The sequence below is a fragment of the Anolis carolinensis genome, chromosome 2 (genome assembly GCF_035594765.1).
Source record: "Anolis carolinensis isolate JA03-04 chromosome 2, rAnoCar3.1.pri, whole genome shotgun sequence".
Classification (NCBI taxonomy): domain Eukaryota; kingdom Metazoa; phylum Chordata; class Lepidosauria; order Squamata; family Dactyloidae; genus Anolis; species Anolis carolinensis.
The window spans coordinates 89,508,297-89,528,270 of record NC_085842.1 but is presented as its reverse complement, the minus strand read 5'-3'; the positions used below and the strand labels follow the sequence as shown (position 1 = coordinate 89,528,270).

General features: G+C 47.1%; 1 protein-coding gene across 2 annotated transcripts in view; it reads right to left on the bottom strand.

Moving 5' to 3' along the window:
• Nucleotides 1-10,549, bottom strand: part of rnf44 (ring finger protein 44) — an 82,671-nt gene extending 72,122 nt beyond the window's left edge. Inside the window, exon 1 of one of the 2 annotated variants that reach the window (XM_062970204.1) lies at nt 10,407-10,549. The gene's annotated coding sequence lies outside the window, so the exon portion shown is untranslated. Of the gene's footprint in view, nt 1-9,735; nt 10,118-10,406 lie in introns of those variants that run through there. The other variant, XM_062970205.1, reaches the window with a different exon arrangement.
• Between the last annotated feature and the right edge of the window lie 9,425 nt (nt 10,550-19,974).

The window sequence follows — 19,974 nt, the reverse complement described above, 5'->3', positions numbered from 1 at the left end:
ACCCAGTCAATGAGATACTGAAGGCGGCGGCGATGGAAGCGAGAATCCAAAATGTCCTGAACCTCGAACTCCTCCTTTCCGTCCACTAGAACAGGGGCGGGGGGCGGCCGACTCGCGTCGGGGCGTACACCATCCGCCGGAAGGAGCAGGGAATGGTGGAACACCGGATGAATGTGCATGGAGCGCAGAAGTTGGAGTTTGAAAGTCACGGGGTTAAGTTGCACCACCACTGGGTAGGGACCAATGAAACGGGCATCTAACTTCCGGCAGGGACGGTGGGAGGGCAAAAAGCGAGTGGACAACAGAACCCGATCTCCTACCTTGATCTCGGGGCCCGGCTGGCGATGGCCGTCAGCGTGGCGTTTGTAGTCCTCCTTGGTTTGATCCAGTTGTTGGTGTAAAAGTTCTTGTACTGCTGTGAGTTCCTGCAGCCAGTCCTCCGCTGCAGGGACTTCTGAGGTTTCAGTGACAGAAGGAAAGAAACGTGGATGGAAACCGTAGTTTGCAAAGAACGGGGTTTCTTTAGTTGAAGCCTGGACACCATTGTTGTATGCAAACTCTGACAGAGGTAATAGGGAAGCCCAATTGTCCTGTTGGTAGTTTACATAACAGCGAAGGTATTGTTCCAAAGTGGCGTTGGTGCGCTCAGTTTGTCCATCCGTTTGGGGATGGTGAGCTGAAGATAAACGAGAGTCTATGCCCATTAGTTTTTGTAGTGCTTTCCAGAAACGAGAGGTGAATTGAGTTCCACGGTCAGTGACTAAACTCTTGGGCAATCCATGTAGTCGGAAAATATGTTGAAGGAATAAATCAGCAGTCTCTTTGGCTGTGGGGAGACCATCGCAGGGGATGAAATGGGCCAACTTGGTAAAAAGGTCCACCACTACTAGAATCGTGGTGAATCCAAGGGAGGGTGGTAAGTCAGTGATAAAATCCGTGGAAATTATCTCCCATGGGCGAGAAGGAGTGGGAAGGGGATGCAGTAGCCCTGACGGCTTCTCCCTTCGTGTCTTGGAACGCTGACATACAGGACAGGTATTGACATATTTCTCCACATCCTTGCGGATCTTGGGCCATCAGAAATCTCGTAGGATCAAGTGCATGGTTTTAAATAGCCCAAAATGTCCTGCTGGCTTGCTGTCATGACACAGATGAAGTGCTTTTTCTCTGCCGGGACCTGGAGGAATGTAAACATGATTCCTGTAGCATAGTAGCCCATCCTTAAGTGAGAATGGGAAACGTAGTCCTTGGCGAATCTGTTCTTGAGCCCAGGCATCTGTCTGTTGACTGGCTCTAATTTCTTGAGTGCAAAGGGATTCTGGGTTAGAGGGAGTTGGTTCAATTGGAGTGGATTTGGTGTTTCCCACTGTGAGCGTGGCAAAGTTTTCGGGTTGTAGCTACCGAGATTCTGAGGTCTCTCTGCGTCCTGCAGCATACTCTGGTTTCCGTGATAGAGCATCTGCTTGCTTGGTCTGAGCCGGGGTCACATAATGGATCTGGAAGTCAAAACGTTCAAAGAACAAAGCCCAGCGCTGCTGCCTTTGATTTAACTTTCGTGCGGTCCTTAGGTGCTCTAAATTTCGATGATCAGTATGAACTTCAATGGGAAATTTGGCCCCTTCCAACCAATGTCTCCAATTTTCAAAAGCTGCCTTTATGGCCAAAAGTTCTTTCTCCCAAATAGTGTAATTTCTCTCTGGGGCTGTTAGTTGACAGGAGTAATAGGCACAAGGATGAAGATGTTCTCCCACTGGTTGCATGAGTACAGCCCCAATTGCCACATCAGAGGCGTCAGCCTGCACAACAAAAGGGGTTTTAGGATCAGGGTGCTGTAGAATTGGCTGGGTCGTGAATAACTGCTTTAGCTGGTGGAACCCTTTCTCTGCTTGCTCCGTCCAGCGGAAAGGCTGTTTCCCTCGGATGCAGCTGGTGATTGGGTCAGACCAGCGAGCGAAGTCTGGGATGAATTTGCGGTAGTAGTTTGCAAACCCCAAGAAGCGCTGTACTTCCTTCTTGTTGGTTGGCGCCCGCCATTCCAATACTGCTGAAACCTTTGCCGGGTCCATGGAGAGCCCTAGTGGCGAGACGCGGTATCCCAGGAAGTCTACCTCTTGCAGATCAAAGGCGCATTTCTCTAACTTGGCATATAGTCCATGATCCCGCAATCGTTGTAGCACCATTCTGACGTGTTGCTCGTGTTCCAATTGTGATCTAGAATACACCAAAAAATCATCCAAATATATAATCAAGAACCGATCTAGATAATCCTGGAAGATATCGTTGACAAAATGCTGGAATGTTGCGGGAGCTCCGGATAATCCGTAATTCATGACTAGGGACTCAAATAATCCGAATTTGGTCTGGAAGGCGGTTTTCCATTCCTCCCCTTCTCTTATGCGAACTAGATTGTAAGCCCCGTGGAGATCCAGCTTGGTGTAAACCTTGGCCCCTCGGAGCCGGTCTAATAGGTCCGAGATCAGAGGCAGGGGGTAGCGATTCCGCTTCGTGATATTGTTCAATGCTCTATAGTCCACAACCAAGCGTAGGTCCCCTGACTTCTTTTTCACAAACATCACTGGGGAAGCTGCTGGGGATTGAGAGGGTCTGATGAACCCCTTGCGGAGGTTTGACTCTATGAACTCCCTGAGAGCTTCTTGCTCTGGTTCAGTCAGGGAGTAGAGGTGTCCTCGCGGAATTGGGGCCCCCTCCACCAGGTCAATGGCACAGTCGTAGGGTCTATGTGGGGGTAGTTTCTCGGCTTCCTTTTCATTGAAAACATCCCAAAAGTCCGAATATTTCTTCGGCAAGGTGATGATGGGCTCTGCGTCTGTGGCATGGCAGACCTTGGCTACTAGACAATGGTTTTGGCAATATCTTGAGGCGAACTGCAGTTCTCTGTTGGACCAGGAGATGTTTGGGTCGTGGAGTGTCAGCCATGGAATACCCAAAATCACAGGGAAGTGGGGAACCTCGGTAACGAAGAAAGAAATTTCTTCCATGTGTTCCCTTATCCACATTCTGGTGGGTTCAGTCCATTGGCTTACTGGACCTGTCTTTAGGGGTCGGCCATCTATGGCCTGCACCACCCGGGCATTCTTGAAATCATGATATTGTAATCCCAGAGAGTCGGCATACTCTCTATCGATGAAATTGTTTGTTGCTCCTGAGTCTATCATGGCATGGATCATGACGGGTCCTCTTTTCACTGACCACAGCGTGACCACCAGGAGAAACAGGACCCCGGTTTGCGGCTCTTGAGTGGGGTTTTTGACCGGGTTGACGAGCCTCTCTACGCCCGGTCGCTGGCTTCCCCCGCCGGCTTTGCTCCAGCCGCCTCGGCCGCCTCCGGCTCCGTGGAGGACGCCGCAGCCAGGCGGGCGGTGGGCTTCTTTTTGGCTGGACATTCTCTGGCGAAGTGGCCCCCATTCCCGCAGTACCAACACAGATTCAAACGTTGGCGGCGGGCCTTTTCGGCAACATCTAGTCTGGGGCGCACATTGCCCAACTGCATTGGCTCCTCCTCGCTTCCCATGGGGTTTGGGGCTGGCGGTGGGGATCTCCATACTGGACGTGGCTGAACACTGGCAGAAGCGGGGGGTTTCACTCCGGCTCTTCCACTCTGGCCTCGGAGCCACTGTTTCTTGTTGGCAAGCAGGGCTTCGGCTCGTAAACACTGGTTGATGAGTCTCTCAAGAGTCCCTGGGGGATCCACCTTAGAGATTTCTTCCTGCATCTCGATGTTGAGGCCCTCGCAAAACTGTCCTCTAAGGGCTATATCGTTCCAGCCGGTGCTCTGAGCCAGCACCCGGAACTCGGCTATGTACTGGGACAACGGCCTGTCCCCTTGGAAGAGACGCCGGAGTTTATGGCCGGCCGCCTCCTCGTCGTCCTCGATCCCCCATGTCTTTCTAAGGTGGTTCAAGAAATTTTGCACGGTGCTTAGATGCGTGGAACCCGCATCATATAGCGCCGTCGCCCAAGTGGCCGCAGGCCCATCTAGGAGACTGTAGATCCATGCCACTTTGACATCTTCTTGGGGAAACTCGGCTTGGCGGGCTTCTAAGTACGCCTGGCACTGGCGACGGAAAACATGAACCTTGGAGGCTTCTCCAGAAAACTTGGTTGGTAGCGCTAGGGCAGGGAGACGGGCTCCGCGTTCCTTCAAGCCCCGTATTTCTCCCTCCTGCGTTCGGAGTGTGTCCCGGATTCGATTGAATTCATCTTGGGAAATGGTGTAACTGGGTGGTTGAGCCTCCGCTCCGGTTCCTGTAGACATTCTGGCCTTAGGTTGTTTGGTGCTTAAGGAGGCGGAGTCAAACTGTCGGGACCCTGGCTGCAGAGCACCAATAACCTTACACAGAGGCCAGTCTCTATCTAATATCTTTATTAAAGAAATATATAAAGTCAATAAAAACAAGTGAAGAATATAGTTCAGAAGCAGACCTTTCAGATGAGGTCAAATATAGTCCAGAAATGTATTGTCCAATATAAAATATTAGAGTTCAAAGTTTTAATCCACTTGACCGAAACACACACTTTGCCAAGCAATAGTGTGGGGAAATAACAGAGTCTTTAAAGTCCAATGAAGCTTGACAACAAGGCTGGAAATAAACTTGATTCTTGGCTAGATCCGTGACTGAAGACGAGGCAAACATGAAGCATGAAACAGAGTCCGTGGTAGAACCGTGAGACAGGGCAAGGCTTGAAGCTTGATCCGGGAAGCAAGGAACTGGGATTACGAAGTCCACACACGATCTCTCTCCTCAAGCTGATCAATTGACTCTGCAAAGAATCCCTCGCGCCAAACACCTATATTGGGTCTCGTTTTCCCGCCAACAGAACTCTTTCCCTAGAGAACGAGAAGCGAAACCCAACTCTGTCCAGATGCATGACTCCTTAGAATTTCCCAAGGGAAGCAGACCTAATCAGCCATTTGTTTGGCAGCGATTCTCAGGCTTCTCCAATTAGCCTCCCTGACTCCCCTGTCTTTAGAATAATTTTCCCTCCTGGGAAACGGAGGGGAGTTCTGCCCAAGGCCTGTTTGGCTGAATTCTTGAGAGCAAACATCAACATCCTGCAGGTGAAGAGACTCCGGCTCTTGCTGAACCGGCGAAAACCCCATGTTTTCCTCTTCGTCTGCCACAATAGTACTAGGAACAGGACTACAAGGCCCATGAGTCATCACACCATCCAATAATCTGCCAAGCGATGCAATACATTAGATAAAGTGAGAAAGGCTGGTTCTTCTAACGTTTTCAAAGTGTGCCCAATGGCCAGATTATATTTCTTTTTACAGTACAGTAGAATTTCACTTATCCAACATAAACAGGCTAGCAAAACACTGGACAAATGAAAATGTTGGGTAATAAGGCAGGATTAAGGAAAGGCCTATTAAAGGTCAAATTATGTTATGATTTTACAAATTAATCACTAAAACATCATGTTTTACAATAAATCAACAGAAAAAACAGTTCAGTACACAGTAACATTATGTAGTAATTACTGTATTTACAAATTTAGCACCAAATCATCGCAAAGTATTGAAAAAATTGACTACAAAAACACTGACTACTAAAAGGCAGACTGCGTTGGATAATACAGAATGTTGGATAATACAGAATGTTGGATAAGCGAGACTCTACTGTCTTTGCATGCTGCTACTCAACATTGCGTGTTGTCGGAAAAACCTATGCCATGCTTCCCAAATTCACATGCGTTATGTGGGACAGACCCACGTCTGACAAAAGATGAGCACCTATGAGTGGGTCAGATTATCAATATAAAACGGGTGGGTGGGGGGGGGGGGGAGTTCACCTGAGGACAAAAAACGCTCATCCAAAAAACACAACCCAAATAATGCTATTTTAAAACTGTCATTAGAACAGCTCACTCCATGGTGACCGATTTGTGAAAACACTTGCATCTGCTATGCACAGAGAAAGGCAATTAGCTCCCCCCCTCTAACCTTAAAGAAGGTTCTCAAGATCAGTTTCCACTTTTTAATATTAACTGTTTCCTGAGTGGTTTAAAACAGTTTGCAGTACCACCATCCCTACACACAAAGAGTGGTAGGAGAAAAAAGGTTAGGAATGAATGTGTGATCTGGTGTGGTGGTGAGGGAGCTGGACTGGGACTCAGCAGAACCAGGTTCAGACCCCCACCAGTCTATACAACCTATTGGGCGACTGTGTCCCAGGGGCTGGTGAGAGGCCCACCTTCCACTCCAATTACCATTGCACTGGCCTATGAGGGAGAAAAGGGCAACTGAGCACATCTTCCCCATGCCTTGGCCCAAAAGTTGGTGGCAGCCTCTTTCTCCATGTTCTCACTGCCAGTGCTCTGGTCTCTGAGCCACCAGCACCTGCTGGACGTAACCCCCTCACTTTCTGCCATTCCCTTTTCCTTGTGTCTCTTGTCTCATTCAGACTGAGGGCAGGGAACTGTCACATTAACTGGGAGCCTTTCTGGACTGAAGGCCAGGATACAAATAATGCAGACCAACAAATAAATAGATTCTCTTCTCCTCAGCCTGACTCATCTCGCTGAGTTGTTGTGAGGATAAGGGCAGGGGAAAAGTGGGCCATGCACACATTTGTGAGTTCATTGAAGCATACCTAAATCAAATACAGGCAGCCCACAAGTTACAAACAAGAGACATACAAATGACTCATGGTTAAGAACAGGGGTGAGATAACAGGAAGTGTGAGAAATCTACCCCTAGGAAGGGAAATTCACTCCTGGAAGAGTTATGGGGAAAAGTTGTCTCCACTGAAGCTTTAGCACCAATCCTTGTTTCTACAAGCCATTTTTTTTTCAAAATCCAATTCTCATAGGGACAGAAAGTGAGGTGAAATCTTCTGAACAGGGGCACAGACAAAAAAACAAACATCACGAGAGTGTTAACCCTTCCCTATGCTATCCAAAGCTTATATTTATGTGTATACTAGCTGTGCCCGGCCACGCGTTGCTGTGGCAAAGTATGGTGGTATGGGAAATAAAGTTTTGAGGAATAGCCCCTCTTCACAGCTGTATAAAATGCACACTGAAGTGGATTATATGGCAGTGTGGAGTCAAGATAATTCAATTCTAAATGAGTTATATAGCTGTGCAGAAGGGCCTTGAGTCTACACTGCCATATAATCCAGTGCAAATTAGATAATCAGTGGAAGAGACCTAAGTGAAGCCTAACTCTGCCTGTCCCCTGGGCTGAGTCGGTTGCTAGGAGACCAAGTGGGTGGAGCTTCACCTTCTAACTGGCAGCAATTGGATAAAAACAATTATTCCTCTCCCTCTAATTAGGACTTTATTTTTCTTTTCTTTTTGTTGTATCAACCTAGAGCCATGAATGATGGGTTGTGTTGCCAAATTTCGAGGTTGGGGGCCTGTAGTTTTGTTGTTTTGTCCACTGCCCTGATGCCATCACTCTTTTATATATATAGATTAATACGTATAAGTATATTGCTTGAGATACACTTTCAAAAGTCCCTGTTCCAACTGTTCTTCAAACTACAGGAAAGGAGATTCCACCTGAACATCAGGAAGAACTTCCTCACTGTGAGAGCTGTTCGACAGTGGAACTCTCTCCCCGGGGCCGTGGTAGAGGCTCCTTCTTTGGAGGCTTTTAAGCAGAGGCTGGATGGCCATCTGTCGGGGGTGCTTTGAATGCGATTTCCTGCTTCTTAGCAGGGGGTTGGACTGGATGGCCCATGTGGTCTCTTCCAACTCTACTATTCTATGATTCTATGATTCTATATACAGATTCAACTTAAGAACAAACCTACATAACCATAGCAGAGCACTTGATGGACCAACCTGGACACAGCATATTATTTAAGAACACAGAAACGCAGAACCACTCCAACAACTACCATGTCAGACTACACAGAGAAGTCACTGAATCCACAAGCATGTGGACAACTTCAACAGAAGGGAAGAAACCATGAAAATGGACAAAATCTGGCTACCAGTATTGAAAAACTGTAAAGTTTGGACATCAAATAAAGAATAACATTCAGAAAACAGGGGAATTCCAAACATGAAACAATCAGGGCCAGCTAACATCTCCCAACAAAGGAATCCCCCAGGCAGGAATCAGCCAGGCCTTGAAGCTGCAAGGCTTTTCAGTGCTAATCAAGGTGATTAATTGCAGAATTCACCATGGCCTTCAGTAGACAAAAGTTCTTTCTCCCACCCTGGACCTTCTACAGGTATATAAATCCCACTTGAATAGTTCCAACAGACCTCACGACCTCTGAGGATGCCTGCCATAAATGTGGGTGAGCCCAGAAAACTCACAGCAACCCAAACCTACCTAACCTTTCTTATTTGTAACTTGGGAGACTGCCTGTCAATAAAAGGGGTGCAACCCTGCAGCCTTCCCTTCGTGTTCACCCCAGTGGTCCTCTCCCATTTGCCTGCATCTTGGCTCCTGCTGGGAAAGCTGAGCCACTCAAAGGGAGGGCTCTGCCAAAGCCTCCGCTGCCGCTTAAAGAAACCAGTGCCCCAGCTAGAAGCTGATGGGTAAGCAAAAGTAATGTGGCCAGCCCTGCAGCAATTGCTCAAAGGAACAAGGTCCGATCTCATCATTAAAAAATATACTGCTGCATACAGCATTCATGTTTGGGGGCACCATGTAACACTCAGCCCCTGAAGAAGAGGAACTACACATCCCATGAAGCAAGACCGCTCCCTCTTTGCTTAGTCACAGAACATGTTCCAAAACTTGACTCTCTGACACAAGAGCTACACTATAGGATTCATGCAGTTTGACATTACTTTAAGTGCCACACTTCAATGCTATGGAAGATTTAGTTTCATGTGCTGTTGAAGGCTTTCATGGTCGGAATCACTGAGTTGCTGTGAGTTTTCCGAGCTGTAGGGCCATGTTCCAGAAACTCACAACCTCTGAGGATGCCTGTCATAGATGTGGGTGAAACGTCAAGGCCCTACAGTCCGGAAAACTCACAGCAACCCACCGATTTAGTTTTACAAAGTCTCAAGCCTTCTCTGTCAAAGAGTGCTGGTACCTCACCAAATTACGGCTCCCAGCATTCCATAGCAGTGAGCCATGGCAGCTCAAGCGCTGTCAAACTGCATTCGTTCTCCACTGGAGATGCAGCCTAGGAGACAGCATCAAAGCCTGCCCTGTTCTGCCGATGCCCCACGGGGTCCCTGGGCAGGTGGAAGAGGCAAAAGGCCCAGCCTTTCTCCCACCCCACGGCTGCCCAGCGCGGCGGGGAGGCCCCAAATCCACGCCGGCAGGCAGCGCTCCTGACCTCCTCCAGGCCTCCCGGCCCCGCCGCGGCAGCCTCCCAAAGCCAGACCGAGAGACTCTCTTCCCCGCAGTCTTCGACGGGGGCGCGCGCGCACCGGGGAGCACGGGCGCGCGCACGGCCACACATCCATCCATCCATCACATCCATACACACCCACGGTACGGGTGGGCTTGCACGGCACAGGTCCTGCGAGAGGTTCTTCGCCCTACACACAACACACACGCCTGGGCAACGTAGCATGACGCCACTTCAGCTGCCCTTGGCCTTGAGCCGCGGTGGCGCAATGGGTTGGCCCAGTGGTTCTCAGCCTGGGCTCCCCAGATGTTTTTGGCCTACAACTCTTAGAAATCCCAGCTGTTAGGATTTCTGGGAGTTGAAGGCCAAAAGTATCTGGAGACCCCAGGTTGAGAACCTCTGATTGTGCCGGCTGAACTGCTGACCTGAAGGTTGGGTTGCTGACCTGAAGGTTGCCCGTTCGAATCCGCGAGACGGGGTGAGCTCCCGTCTGTTAGTTCTAGCTTGCGGGGACATGAGAGAAGCCTCCCAGCTATCACACCTGGGCGTCCCCTGGGCAGCATCTCTGTAAACGGCCAATTCTCTCACACCAGAAGCGACTTGCCGTATGTTTTCAAGCCGCTTGGGACACGATAAAAAAAAAAGCTGCCCTTGGCTCAATGCCATGGGAACTCAGGAGTTGTGGTTTGTAGCAGTGAAGACCTTGTAAAACTGCAACTCCCACTGTTCCATATAGCCCTGTGCCGTGGCAAGTTCGAGCGGCGTTAGACTGCATTGATACCGCGGCGTAGATGCGCCCCCAAGGTATAAGCAGTGCGCGTCGCCTGGGGGCCGGAAGAGGGGGGTAAAAAATGGCATGTCCTCTTTGGAGAGGTCCGGGCCACGCCCAACACAACGCCCCCCCCCCCCCCCCCCCCCGGATCAGAAGAAGCCCCGGCTCTGGACTGTAGCAAGGGAGCAAGAACAGGGGCCTGGCAGGAAGGAAGGTAGGCTTCCTTCTTCCCTCCCGCTGCAACAAAGGCGCCGCGGTCTTTACGCAGAGCCCCTTTCCTTCCCCTCCCCCTCCGCGGCGCCATTCCCCCTTCCGCCCCAGTCCCTCCGCCTCGCTCCCCTTACCTGTCCCGGCCGCCCTCCCGGAGGCGCTGAGAGCCCCGCGGGCCCAGGGTCCCCCTGCAGCTCGCGCCTTTGGCCCGTCCCCCTCGGGTCCGCCTCCGTGGCTCTGCCTCGGCCAGCCCCCTTCCCTGCCCAATGGAACCGGCCGCCGGGCTGAGCTCACGGAAGAGCCCACCACGCCGGCGACGCCAGCCGCAGCGCTTCCAATAGGAGAGGAGGCGGCGGCGGCGGCAGCAGCAGCAGCCTCCCCCCGCCGAGGAAGTGGGCTCGTCCGCAGCCCGGCTCCATCTGCGCCGGCGGAAGGGAGGGGAGGGCGGCCGTATTTCCCCGAAGAGGGGACCAGGGATTCCGAGAAGGGCGCCGTAATGCGCCGAATGCGCGCGACTCGTGGGCTTTCTTCGGGGAAAGGAAAGAAGGGCCGCCTTCACAGGAGGACGGAAGATGCTCCCCAGCGAAGCCCACAAACTTGACGGACAGCCCCCCGGTTCCTATCGGTGGCTTCTCTCCTTTTCAGCAAGTGGTCCGGAGCCTCCGGTGGCCTAGGGTATAAAAGCCTCGTGACTTGAAGGTTGGCTTGCTGACCTGAAGGCTGCCAGATTCGAATCCCACCCGGGGAGAGCGCGGATGAGCTCCCTCTATCAGCTCCAGCTCCATGCGGAGACATGAGAGAAGCCTCCCACAAGGAATACATCAAAACATCCGGGCGTCCCCTGGACAGCGTCCTTGCAGACGGCCAATTCTCTCACTCCAGAAGCAACTCCGGTTGCTCCTGACACGAAAAAAAAAAAAAAAGCAAGTGGTCGGAGCTGAAGCGAAGAGGGGAGGGAAGGCGCCGCCTGCTCTTTACTCTGGGTCTTAAGAGGCAGCTCCCACCTTCCTTTGCCTGCATGTTGCTGTTTGGACTTCAGTGTTGTAAGTTTGCATCAGACCTCAGTGGAGGTGGATGCATGTCTACTTTTGGACTTCAGTGAGTACAACAACTATACCTACAGAGCAGTGGTTCTCAGCCTGTGGGTCCCCAGATATTTTGGCCTTTAACTCCCAGAAATCCTAATAGCTGGTAAACTGGCTGGCAGGTTGAGAACCACTGGTGTAGAATAAGGACTATTGATTAAGAATGATACCCTGTGTACTCAACACACAGAGAGAACTATATCCTATCTAAAACTGATCTTTAATAAGAAATGTGTAATACAAGATGTTTGTGAGTAAACAAGATAGGTTATTTTTTTTATCTCTGAGTGCATATTTTAAACTAAGTGGTTTCAGGGGAGTGTATATATTTTGTGCAACTGCAATTACAATTGCAACAGCAACTTCAACAGAAAAGAAACATCTTTAAAACATCTATCTACTAACCAAATGTATTTTTGTAGTGGCATGTCTCTGTCCTTGGCAGTTTAAATACATGGTTCTTCAGTTTAACAGCTGAGTTACCTGTGTGCCATTACATGACTGCTTGTGAAAATCACTAAGGATTAGGAAGAACTTCCTGATGGTAAGAGTTCTTTGGTAGTGGAATATGCTGCCTGGGAGTGTGTTGTCCCTGCATGGCTGAATGGGTTTGGACTAAATGGCCCTTGGGGACTCTTCCAACTCTAGGACTCTATGACTGGACTACAACTGCCAGGATTCCTTGTCATTGGCAGTTTTAGGTAGGTAGATCCAGTGAGAATTGCAGTCAAACAGCCAGAGGAGAGCCACACTTTACCCTTTCGCTGTGGGCCTGTGCAATGCTTCATGTGAAAAAAGAGCTGGGCGGTTTAATAGAGAGTTAAATATGCATCAGTGGTGTGATACAGCTGCCAAAAGAGCCCATACAATTCCAAGCTGCATCAACAGGAGTAGAAACAAGGGCGAAGTCCTGCCATTCTATTCTGCTTTGGTCAGACCTCACCTGGAATACTGTGCCCAGTTCTGGCCACTACAATTCAGGAAAGATAGAATCGTAGAGTTGGGAGAGACCTCACGGGCTATCCAGTCCAAGAAGCAGGAAAATCTCATTCAAAGTACCCCCGACAGATGGCCATCCAGCCTCTGCTTAAAGGATATTGATAAATATGTTAAAAGAAGGGGAACCAAGATGGTCAGTCTTCTCTTCTATATCAAATGGAACATCATTTAGAGTTGGAACAAACCTGTTTTCTATTGCTTCAAAGACTAGGATACTAATAGCTATGTGCAAATTGCAGTTGGCCCTCCACATCCACAGATTCTGTAACCATGGATTCCACTCTACATGGCTCGAACATATTTTTTTTCTTTGAACAGTCAAAAGGCAAACCTTGTTTTGGCCATTTTGCACAAAGGACACCATTTTACCATGCCATTGTATGAGGACTTGAGCATTTTGGTATCCATGGAAGGAGGATGGCCTGGAATAAACTCCAGCGGATACCCACTGTATAAGGAAAGTTGTTTCACCTAAATATTACGATAAACTTTACAGAAAACCCCCACACACGGATAGATACATAAAAACTCCAACCATCGCCCAAGTCGAAAAAGAAGCACAGTTAAAGCGCTGGCAGATCATGCGAAAAGAATGTGCGAACCTCACCTCCTCCAAGGTGAACTGAACCACCTAAACTGGGCTCTACAGGCCAATGGATACTCCACCACAGACCTCAGAAGAGCTGCAAGGCCAAGAACAAGCCACAAGAGTAAACACAAAGATCCACCCAGAGGAAAAGTGTTCTTGCCATACATCAAGAGAACCACGGACCGCATAGGGAAGCTGATGAAGAAACAAGCTACACACTATCTACAAATCCACTGAGAAAATCCAACAAATGCTACATTCAGGAAAGGACAAGAGAGATTCTCTCACTTCTGCAGGAGTCTGCCGTATAGCATGGAGCCGTGGACAAGTTTACATAGGGACCACCAAGCACAGCATTGCCCAAACACGAAACAAGGAACATGAAAGACACTGCTAAACCAGAGAACTCAGCCATAGCAGAGCACTTGATGAATCAATCTGGACACAGTATATTATTTGAGAACACAGAAATGCTGGACCACTCTAATGACCACCATGTCAGACTACGCAGAGAAGCCATTGAAATCCTCTAGCATGTGGACAATTTCAACAGAAAGGATAAATACTGGCTACCAGTATTTAAAAAACTCTAAAATCAGGACAGTAAATAAAGAACAACACTCAGAAAACAGGAGAATTCCAGACAGAAAACAATCAGGGCCAGCTAACACCTCCTAACAAATGATTCCTCCAGGCAGGAAGCAGCCAGTCCTTGACCAGTAAATGCTAATTGAAGTGACCAATTGCTACATTAACACTTGCCTCAAACAGATAAGAGTTCTTTATCCCACTCTGAACTTTCCATAGATCTATAAACCTCTCTTGCCTTGTTTTTAACAGAGCTCACAACCTCTGAGGATGACTGCCATAGATGTAGGTGAACTGTCAGGAGAGAATGCTTCTGCAACATGGCCATACAGCCCAGAAAACTCACAGCAACCCAACTTTCTGATGGTTAGAGCTGCTCAACAGTGGTATGGACTGCCCCAAACAAAAGTTGACTTTCCTTCTGAATGTGTCTTTAAACATAAGTTGAATGCCCATCTGCCTTGTGTGCTTTAGTTCTATAAATCCTGATGAAGTAGGTGGCCCTTCAGATCCCTTTCAACTCTGTGATATCTGCAAATAGGCAAAAACATATCCAAATTAGGATGCCAGCTCAGAAATGGCATTTCGTTCACCATTTCCAAATAAACAAATAAAACAAAAATTACCCCCCCCCCTGCTTTATTCATCAATCACATGCCTGTACAAAATAATCTCTTTTGTGTGGCCATAAAATTACCCCATAAGGATTTTTTAATCATCCTTTCTTTTAAGCCCTCAAATGTGTTAGCCTTAAGTCTGAACTTACTGGCCTGATTAATGCCATTGCCTTATGCAACCAGATTCACAGAAGGACAACAGAGCATATATTGGGAATTGGGAACAGAGGTGCACCTGCATACAGGCATGTCATCAAGTCATCAGCTGATTTACCGCAGTCTCATGAATTTCATGTAGTTTTTTTAGTCAAGGTATGCTCAGAGGTGGTTTGCCATTGCCTTCTAAAATATAGCCTTCAAAACCGGATCTTCCTTGGTGGTTCCCCACTGAAGCACCAACCTGGCCTGACTCTGCTTAGTTTCCAAGATCTGGATGGATTTGTTGCCTTCAGGGTATTTGGGTCCTTTGGAAATGTTACCAAGCAAGAATTTGGGGGGTCCTGCAACAAGCAGAGACCAGCAGAAGGCAGAAAATAAGCACCTTGGAAAAGTGGCAGAGCCAGAGATGGCTGCCCTTGCCGGGGGTCGCCCTGAAGGTCCGCATGCACCTGGTGAGCTTATTGAAGCCAGTAAGAGTTTCCCATTTCCCCAAAAGAATTCTCACCAGGTTGAAGCAAAGGCCATTGAAATATTCCATTTAATTTCAGGTGAAAGTGATGTCAGCCTGTGATAATTCACCAAAAATAGACTGAGATACATAACATAGCAAAACATGCACTTTTATACAGTTTTCAGGTTCAAAATTCCCACCACCCCCAGCTGGACCCAGTCCTGCCATGATTGGCTGAGCCAGAGTGACGTCTGCAAGGCCTCCCTGGAGAGGTGGGAGTTTGGTGCATCTTGGCCAATGAGAGAGCCGCCTGCCTTTGATGCAAATTTCCTTCTGTTCAATGGTGAAAGAGGGGCGGGCAGGTTTCTGAACAATGGGTGAGGTGATGGCTGATGATGGGAATAAATATCCCTGCTGTGTGGGCACAATAACTCTTATAACTCTGTTGAAACTCTTATTGTCCTTTTGTACAGTATTTACAGTCTCTGCCAACAGAACATATTTGTCTATATGATAGAATTGTGACTGGCCCCTTTCTGGGCCCATTGATGGGCGATCTGGGTGATAGCTGAAGAGCCCTCAAGCCTGATCTGGTTATTGAAATGAAGGTTTGAAGTAACATTTTCCCTTGAGTGGGTCTGACACAGACACAGCATCAGTTCCATTGTCAATGAGCAGCAATCAGATATCTTGATGGGATCATTGATCCTAGTTCCTAGGAAGGGGAAATGTCATTGTGGGGAAGGCTGCAACATTCCATGCTCCCTGCAGAGAGGAAATGTCCTTTATGAAGAATGATTAACATCTCCAAGGGCTTCTCCAACATCTCAAATGGCCTGATCCTTGATCCTCCGAGGCTTGAGACTGGGATGACCAATCTATTGGCCACAATATGGGGTGCCTGAGAGTATAGTGAAACAAAGGTGGAGACCTGTGTCAAAGGTGATACAGAGAGGCAGAAGGATAGGCAGAAGAATACATTTCAAATTTGAAAAATAAGGGCAAGATCATAAAATATATTGTTCACTGGGCTTTTTTCTCTTGCCAGCTCCCAGTCCAAAAGTCTAGAAATTCAAACCCTCCTCAGCCTAGCTTTTGACAAAAGGCCTTCTGCCTGAGAGCCAAGAACTAACAACTCTATTAATTGTTTCTTACCACAGTCAACAGCTCTAAAACAAAAGAGAAAATCTACATTTCTAGGCCTCCAGGCCAAAGGCTAGCAAAAGGGGGAGGGGGGAAGCTGGGCTTGGCAAAGGTCAAATACCTTTTATGACATGGTTTCCAGTAATAAAATTAGCTTCTGCTATAGATACATGAAATGTAAAATATAGAATATCAAATGTACACAGATTTAACGTAGGAAGTGTTTATTGTTCCGTTTTGCAAATTGTCCAAGATTTAACTCTTCTTATTCTATCATTCTAGCCTGGTGTCCTTGGCAAAACTATAAGCCACTGATTATAAACTATCTTTTATTTTTTATTTTTTTTGGGGGGGGGGTCACCTTTGACTTCAGAGCCTCCGGTGGTGTAGTGGACTAAAGCCTCGTAACTTGAAGGTTGGGTTGCTGACCTGAAAGCTGCCAGGTTCGAATCCCACCCAGGGAGAGCGCAGATGAGCTCCCTCTATCAGCTCCAGCTCCATGCGGGGACATGAGAGAAGCCTCCCATAAGGATGGTAAACACATCAAAACATCTGGGCGTCACCTGGGCAGAGTCCTTGCAGACGGCCAATTCTCTCACTCCAGAAGCTACTCAAGTTGCTCCTGACATGGAAAAAAACCCCTTCAACTTCAGAAACATGTGGCTCTCCAGATTATGTTGTCAGTCCAGTTCATTGTACCCAGTGTGAGCATGACCTTCAGCAACACCAGAGAACGCGCACAGTCACTGCTTGTGGGATAAGTAAAGGCTCTTCTTCCTTCCAAGTTGAATGGGAATGTGTATGTGTAAATTATGTGCACAAATACTTCAACCAAATACGTCTTTAAAAGGCAATTTTAAAATTTCTTTAGGGTTGCAAGATTGGGCCACCTGCAGGAGAGGCATAATCGCTGTCGAATCACCATTGCCTGCAGCAATCTCAGTGGTTTGTTTATTGTGGAACTGAAAGCAATGTTCTTCCTGGCAAGAAGAGATCCAGCTGCTGCTGACTCAAAGAACCTACTCTGAGGCTCTCACAAGCAGTGTGCCATCTGCTGCCACCTTGTGTTAATCAGGGTGCATTGCCTCACAGTTTTCCAACCCCATAAAGTGTTTTTTGTATAGGAGAAATTTGCACATGATGAGGGCAATCCAGACCATGGGAAGTTATTTCTTAATAAGAATGAATATGATGACATGCTGAAGACATCCATAATGAATCAATGTAAGTAGGATGATGCCCCTGGGCCCAGAGCATCATCCTAACCAGTTGCTTGGTTATGGATGCCTTCAGCATGCCTTTATTTTTCTTAAAAATAATTTTCTCAGGTCTGGATCAATAACTCTCATTAGGGCAGCACAGGTAGAAATGATCCATGGAACCTCTAATGTATTGTTTCTCAATCAGGAAGCATCATGTGAAAATGATAAATCAATAATAAATTTGTTTGTATATCCTGCTGTTCAACCACTAAATCTCCCAGAGTAGTTTACAAAATGGTTAATTTGACAGCTCACTGCCCTCAGCCTTAAACAGAATGGACACTCAAGGAATTTTGCCTGTTATTCTCTCCCTCAGGCTACAACAGTAACAATTGGGATGGAGGAAGGCTACTTTAATTTCTGAATAATAGACTTGGGCTGCAGACCTGTTCCCAGTGTCACACTGTCCCAGGAATAAGCTCTGTCAAACTCAGACAGGCTTACTTTTGCATAGACTTGAATAGATTTGGACTGCTAGAAAAATCATTCATCCCCAAATGTTGTTTATGAGGATGTTTTATTGCTCATTGTAACATCAAGCATAGGCAGTGACAGACTTTATATTTCTAGGCATGAAGATGACTGCAGACACAGACTGCAGCCAGGACATCAGAAGACATTCGCTTCTTGGGAGGAGAGCAAGCTCTCAATAAAATAGTGAAGAGTAGAGACATCACACTGGCAATGAAGAGCCGCATAGTTAAAGCAATGGTATTCCCCATAGTAACCTATGGATGCGAGAGCTGGACCATAAGGAAGGCTGAGCGAAGGAAGATAGATGCTTTTGAACTGTGGTGTTGGAGGAAAATCCTGAGAGTGCCTTGGACCTCAAGAAGATCCAACCAGTCCATCCTCCAGAAAATAATGCCCGACTGCTCACTGGAGGGAAGGATATTAGAAGCAAAGATGACGTACTTTGGCCACATAATGAGAAGACAGGAAAGTTTGGAGAAGAGAATAATGCTTGGCAAAATGGAAGGAAAAAGGAAGAGGGACCAACCAGGGGCAAGATGGATGGTATCCTTGAAGGGACTGGATTGACCTTGAAGGAGCTGGGAGTGGCCATGGCCGACAGGGAGCTCTGGCATGGGCTGGTCCATGAGGTCACTAAGAGTTGGAAATGACTGAGTGAATAAACAATATCAAGCATATACTTTTATCAGAATAAATATATAAGAAGAAAAAAACTAACTCCACATGGATTATGTGCAGTATATAATGTGCTATACAAATAAAGTAGACCATTTTATGAGATAACAGTAACTAATAGAGCAAATTGAAATCATAGTGTACAGAAACATTCAACCCACAAAGACAGAATAAAAAGTTTCCAAGTATAACCAGACAGAGTCTCCAAGGTTATACAGGAGCACATCAGCAGCTCCCTCATCAAAATTTCAGCTTCATAAGACTGCAAAACCAAATACAAGAAGCCTTACATATCCACAGATTGTGCATCCACAGGTTTCACCATTCATGACTTGACTTTTTTTTTAATCCAAAAAACCAAACATTGGTTTTGCCATTTTATATAAGGGACACTACTTTACTACAGCATTATATATAATGGGGACTAGGGTATCCATGGATTTTTGTATCCATGATGGTACTGGTGTTGTATGAAGCCAGGGCCCACAAAAGACAAGTTCAGAAATTACCTCTAGTTTTCCCACTCAGCTTCAGAAGCAGGAAAGCAGTCCCCAGCTGACAAGATACAAAGGTACAGGATAGATAACAACTAGCTTGATAGCAGCACACATAAAGAAAGAATGGGAGATTTTAGTAAAACACAAGCTCTGTGCCAGTCACCAGAGCAATATAGCAGCTGAAAAGCCAAGCATAGTTCTGAATTTTGCTGATAGAAGTGTGATGTTTAGATAGCAAGAAGGAATGATATCATTCTGTTCTCCATTAGTTACTCCTCACCTGAAGCATCGGGTCCACTTCTTGGTAAGCTTTTGAGGAATGATAAGGGAATTGTTCATGTTTACACTGGAAAAGAGATGACAAAGGTGGCCATCTTCAGGTATGGAGCAAAGTTATTTTCTTCTTCCTTCCAGGAATTGGAATCAAAGTCATTGTGGGTTCAAAATTTTCCAAAACAAATAGGTCTTGTGTAAACATGAGGAAGACCTCCCTGATGATACATGCTATTAGGCAGTGGAACAGATTGCCTTGGGAAGCGTACTTTCCTTCTGATTTGGCCTGTAAATGAAATACAAATGTCCCTTTATCAGGGATGATTTCCAGTACTTGTGACTTCCATGGTACCTTTCAACCACATCTCTCTCTGAACCTAGGTAATCCCAGAGATATTGCAATGTTAGCCAGCACTGTTATTCTATGTAAGTCTGATTAGAAGTAAGCCCCACTGGGAGGCATATTCCCCAGGTAAGTGTATATAGAACTGCAATCTAAATCCTGCTGAAATGCATTAGAGATAAAAATGAAACCAATATATGTTGCCATCTGAGAACATATTCACAGCAGAAGTGCCATCTTCTGCCTAGCAAATTACTTTCGAGGGACACGTTAAAACTAATACCATACTTCCTTTTTAAATCTCTGAATGTGACAACAATTAGATAGAAATGACTGTTGCTGAGTCCAAATGGGTTTTATTATAGAAGAGTAGCCATCTGAAGCCTACTGTATAGAAAAGGGTAGTGTAAAGGCATATTTCATCAAATGCTTCACTGATGGTCTGATTATATGAGTAGTGAAAAGTGAGTGGGTATCATTTGCCACAGAGTACAGGACTGTAGAAGACGTGCAAAATGCCATCTGGGGAAAGTAATACTTTATGAGA